General features: G+C 38.5%; 1 pseudogene; it reads left to right on the top strand.

The window, feature by feature from the left end:
• The first annotated feature begins 273 nt into the window (after positions 1-273).
• Positions 274-1,706, top strand: LOC102488609 (elongation factor 1-alpha 1 pseudogene; annotated as a pseudogene).
• The last annotated feature ends 4,495 nt before the right edge of the window (positions 1,707-6,201 follow it).

Genomic DNA, 6,201 nt, shown 5'->3' with positions numbered 1-6,201 from the left:
TGAATAAAATTAAATAAAATTTTTAAAAATTCTTTTTCCCTTTTCATTGTTTTGTTTGTATGTTTGTCTTTTCCCCCTTTTCCCTTTTCTTTTACTTGACTTTCTCACCTTGCTTCTCAGCTTCCACACATTGAGTGTCTAGACAGGTCTAGGTACACAGTAACAAAACATCTGAATACTGTTAGGGTCATAGAAAACCATAACCACTTTTTCACAATGGGTTTGCTGCCAGAACACAGGTGTTGTGAAAACCACTGCTAAATCAAAGCTAAAATGAGACAGGAGAAGACTCACATCAACATCGTTGTCATTAGACACATAGATTCCAGCAAGTCTACCACTACTGGCCATCTGATCTACAAATGTGGTGGGATCAACAAAAGAACCATTGAAAAATTTGAGATGGAGGCTATTGAGATGGGAAAGGGCTCCTTCAGGCATGCCTGGGTCTTGGATAAACTGAAAGCTGAATGCGAGCGTGGTATCACTATTGATATCTCCCTGTGGAAATTTGAGACCAGCAAGTATTATGTGACCATCATTGATGCCCCAGGACACGAAGACTTTATCAAAAACATAATTACAGGCACATCTCAGGCTGACCGTGCTGCCCTGATTGTGGCTGCTGGTGCTGGTGAATTTGAAGCTGGTATCCCCAAGAACAGGCAGACCCGTGAGCATACCCTTCTGGCTTACACACTGGGTGTGAAACAACCAATTGTTCGTGTTAACAAAATGTATTCTACTGAGCCTCCCTACAGTCAAACGAGATACAAGGAAATTGTTAAAGAATTCAGCACCTACATTAATAAAGTTGGCAACAATCTCGACACAGTAGCATTTTTGCCAATTTCTGGTTGGAATGGTGACAACATTTTGGAGCTAACTGCTAATATGCTATGGTTCAAGGGATGGAAAGTCACCCGTAAAGATGGCAATGCCAGTGGAACTACACTGCTTGAAGCTCTGAATTGCATCCTGCCACCAACTCATCCAACAGACAAGCCCTTGTGTCTGCCCCTCCAGAATGTGTACAAAACTGGTGGCATTGGCACTGTCCCTGTGTGTGGAGTGGAAACTGGTATGGTCAAACCTGGTGTGGTGGTCACCTTTGTACCAGTCAATGTGACACCTGAAGTAAAGCCTGTTGAAATGCACCATGAAGCTCTGAGTGAAGCTCTTCCTGGGGACGATGTGAGCTTCAAAGTCAAGAATGTGTCTGTCAAAGATGTTCCACATGGCAATGTTGCTGGTGACAGCAAAAACGAACCACCAGCTAGGTTCACTGCTCAGATGATTATCCTAAACCATCCAGGCCAAATCAGTGCTGGCTGTGCCCCTATACTGGATTGTCACACAGCTCACATTGCTTGCAAGTTTGTTGGGCTGAAAGAAAAGATTAATTGCTGTTCTGGCAAAAGGCTAGAAGATGGCCCCGAATTCTTGAAAGCTGGTGATACTGCCATTGTTGATATGCTTCATGGCAAGCCCATGTGTATTGAGAGCTTCTCTAACTATCCTCCTCTGGATTATTTTGCTGTTCATGATATGAGACAGACAGTAGCTGTGGGTGTCATCGAAGATGTGGACAAGATGTGGACAAGGCTGCTGGAGCTGGAAAGGTCACCAAGTCTGCCCAGAAGGTTCCGAAGGCTAAATGAATATCCCTAATTCCTGCCACTCCAGTCTTAATCAGTGGTGGAAGAACAGATTTAGAACTGTTTATCTCGACCAGCCATTTCAGTTTAATAGTAAAAGACTGGTTAGTGATAACAATGCATCATAAAAACTTCAGAAGGAAAGGAAAATGTTTGGTGGACTATTTTGTTTTTTCATGTGTGGCAGTTTTAAGTTATTAGTTTTTAAAATCAGTATTTTTTAATGGAAATAACTTGACCAAAAATCTGCCACAGAATTTGAGGTCCATTAAAACAAAGTTTAATGAGAAACCTGTGTCTTCTTTTGGTCAACAATGAGACTTTGTAGAAAAATATTGAGGCAAAAAGTCAAGTTTGTAATCATTCTTGTATTAAGAACCTACTGGAACTTAAAAGAATATAATAATTTAGATTTTTCTTCTTGGTTGGGAATTAGGGTCATTATTTCTCCCCTTTCTAAGAAGGCAGAATCTTAACAGAAAAACAGAATACCTGTTTATATATTTCCTTTAGAAGACTAAATCCTGTAATAATGGTCATGTGTCAAATATGAAATTTTGTAGTTAATCAATATTAAGTATATTTGTTTGAACAATCTCAAAAGAAAAGAAAAGAAAAGAAACCTCAACCCCCACTGAACTACTATAGAAAAGCATTAACTCATCTTCATAAATCTGAATTCAAATCTCTTTCTGTCGATACCATGCTGCAAAACACAGTAGTAGAGGAGAAATAGGCATAGCAGTACCTCACAGTGCAGTGGAGCATTATGCTTACAGCAGCAGAAATCTCCAACAAATTAGCCAAACGACCAAATGACTAAAAATCTGAGAAGAGAGACCGCAAAGTGAGCACAGGAAGAAATACAGAGCTCCAAATATAATAAAAATTTAAAAATAAATAAATAAAAGAAAGAAAAAAAGAAATACAGAGTTTCAGTGAGTATGGCTCATCTTCTCCCACATCTGAATTATTGAAACCCTGCAGCTTACCCCAGGTGCACCTATTCCCTAGAAACTGTGAGACCTTTGTAATATCCAGTTCCATTGACAAAAGTGCAGATTGCTTGATGAGGATCAGGGAAGCGGAACTGCAGAAAGGTCATCTCCTCTCGCATGCCTCTAACACTCAGGATTAACTCCAAGAAAGTAGAAAGTAATGTATAATCTGTCAGATGACCAGAAACCACTGCAGAGGCACAAGAAATATGGGAAACTAAGAAAATATCTCCCCCCAAGGGGAAAGAACAGCCTTTCATTATCCACAGGCAACACAATGGAACTCTTGGAAATGTCAGATAAAGAATTTAGATTATTCATAGTGACTAAGCTAACAGAAATGCAAGAGAGGAGAGACAATGAACTCTAGAAGATGCAGGAGAAAAAAGACAATGAGTTCCAGAAGGTGAGAAAGTTCTTGAATGATCTGAAAGAGGAAATTCACACCATTAAAAAGAATTAAATGCAACTGTTAGAGATGCAGGCTGTAATACAGGAAATCAAAACCTCCCTTGAAAGCATTAAAAGTAGATTAGATCATGCAGAAGATCATATCTCAGACGTAGAAGACAGAACCTCTGACCTAGAAAAATTCACCAGAAAGACTGAGAAAATAACCCCCAAAATGAGAATAATATATGAGTAATATTAGATGCCATTAGACACCCAAACATCCAGATAATAGGTATCCCAGAAGGTGAAGAAACTAATAAGGGCATTGATAATCTATTCCATGAAATCCTGGAAGAAAACTTTCCAACCTAGAGAGGAATTCAAATATCCAGACCCACAAAATGCAAAGAATCCCACATAAAATAAACCCAAGAAGATCTTCTCTAAGACATATCATAGCCAGATTGACAAAAACCACAGACAGAGACAAGATACTAAAATTAACAAGAGAGAAACATCAAGTTATTTTCAAAGGATATCCCATAAAGCTAACATCAAACCTCTCATCAGAAACAATGCAAGCAAGGAAAGAATGGGAAAATATATTCAGAGTGTTAAGTGAAAAACGATTTCAACCAAGAATACTATAACCAGCAAGATTATCCTTCACATGAGAAGAAAAGCCCAAAACATTCTCAGATAAACAAAACCTGAAAGAATTTACCAACACCAGACCAGTTCTGAGAGAAGTTCTGAAAGGAGTACTATACCAGGAAAACTAAAGACAGACAGACAGAAAGAAGAGAACAAAAAAAGGACCAAGGAAAAAACCAAGTTAATGTTAGGAACGAGTTTGTAAATATCAATAATAATGTTGAATAATAACTTTCTGGATTTAACAGAAAGATCAGACCACAGCAACTTTGCAAATTCAACAAAAGAGAGATTACATGAGACTGAACTGGTGAAATAGAATTCTATGACTTTTGTCTAAAACATTAATGATTTTCTTCTATGCTTTGTCTTTTAGATTTAAGGATTTTGGTTTTCTTTTGAGTTGTTGATAGGCTCGGCAATTTGTTAAAAATTTTTTTTTTAAATTGAAGCATTTACTTTTCTCCCTTCCTATAGGCTTTGGAATTAGACAACATTTGTGGGCATTCATATTTTGTGGCAGAATAGATATTTGTATAAGTTCAATAATACAATGGTATCTGTTGCCTTATATCAGAAATTGAATTCTTATAGGGCTTTGTGTAAATAACAGACCAAATTGAGATTAACCTATTTTTTTTTCAAATAGGTTAGTTTATACCTCTCTTTAGTAAAAGGGGGAATGGAGAGAGAAAAAAAAATGTTTCAGAAGAAAATTACAGTGTACTTATCACTAGTGTACTTATCACTAGGTTCTAGCTTTGTCCATATTTTTAATTTAAGATCTTCTGAGAATCAATAAAATGTGTGTGGGGGGGGAAGTTTAGTATGGAAGGGAGGGAGGGGAAAGAGGAAGGAAAAAACAAGTAAAAGTATGCTTAATTGACAAAAAAAACAAGAGCAGCTATTTGAAGATGATAATGTATATAATAATATCTTTGTCTCGACTGATGTGCATAGTACTTGTGCTGGAAAAAGAAATGTACATTGTACATTGTAGACGTGATTAAATGTAAATAAAAGTTTTTAATTAAAATAAAAATAAATTAAATGAAAAACAAAGCTACTATGAACTGAATCATGTCCTCTCCACCAAAAAATTCCTTAGTTGAAGCCCTAATCCTATGTGACTATATTTGAACAAGGGACCTTGAAGGAGCTCTTGAAGGTTAAATGAGATCATAACAGTGGGACCCAGATCCCATAGGGTTGGTGTCCCTTTAGGAAGAAGAAGAGACACCAACAATTCTCACACTATGAGGAGGCAGCCATCTGCAAGCCATATAGAGAGATCTCAGAAACATCCACCCACTGCCACCTTATCTTGGACTTTCCACCCTCCAGAACTGTGAGAAAATACATTCTTTTATTTATTTATTTATTTTTATTATTTTTTTTTTTGGAGAGGTTTTTGCCATAGGGCACATGCACTCGCCAGACAGACAGAGAGAGACATTAGAGACAGAAAGCGAGAAATCCCCCTCTGGGGGGGGGGGGATGGCCACACCGCAATCCCTTCTCCTCCGTTCTCCTCTCGGGATCTTGGGCACGCATGCACACGCGCCAGGCGTGAGTTTTAAGCCACCGGGTCCGGGATGCGAACCACGGTCGACTACATGGGAGTCCAGCGACATAGCCATTACACTAACTGCTGGTCCCGAGAAAATACATTCTGGTGTTTAATGTATCCAGTCTGTGATCCTTTGTGGTGGCAGCCCTAGAAGGCTAATAAGAAGTCATGTAAGCAAGAAGAGAATGAAGTGGAGTACTTAAATTATTGAAAGAAAAAAATAATAATAAAAGAACCTAGAATTCTGTATCAAGCAAAATCATCCTTCACAAGTGAGAAATAAAGGCTTTCTTGGGCAAACAATAACTGAGGGAATCTGTTGCCTGCGGACCTGTTCTGCAAGACATGTCCTGCTTCAAGACGTAACAAAATTATATTGACTAGTAACTCATATTTACATAAGAAAGAATGACTGTCAGAAAAGGAATAAATGACGATAAAATAAAATATTTTATTTTGCCTACACTTAGTTGATCTAAAAATTTTTTTAAATATAATTTATCATTTATTTACTTATTTGAGTTTGCTATAGGGTGTGTGCATTCACTGGAGAGGAAGACAGAAAGAGAGGGAAAGTAAGAAATTTACCCCTTGGAAAAAGTAGCCATGTTACAATCCCTTCTCCATTCTCCTTTCAGGGTTTTGGCCACATGCCTGGCATAATTTTTAAACTGCTGGGTCCATGGACTCAAACTGCAAAGTCAACTCTAAAGGGGCAGCCACCTTAACCTCCTCGCTACCTGCTGGCCTGACAACTTTTTTTTTTTTTGGAGAGGTTTTTGCTACAGGGTGTGTGTGCTCTCCAGAGAGACAGACAAATAGACAGAAAGCGAGTAATCACCCTCTGGGGGGGATGGCCACGCCGCAATCCCTTCTCCATTCTTTTCTCGGGATCTTGGGCACGCACGCACACGCACCCGGTGTGAGT

Source organism: Tupaia chinensis, unplaced genomic scaffold (genome assembly GCF_000334495.1).
Source record: "Tupaia chinensis unplaced genomic scaffold, TupChi_1.0 Scaffold000102_1, whole genome shotgun sequence".
Classification (NCBI taxonomy): domain Eukaryota; kingdom Metazoa; phylum Chordata; class Mammalia; order Scandentia; family Tupaiidae; genus Tupaia; species Tupaia belangeri.
The sequence above is the reverse complement of the archived record's forward strand: the minus strand, read 5'-3'. Positions and strand labels throughout refer to the sequence as shown.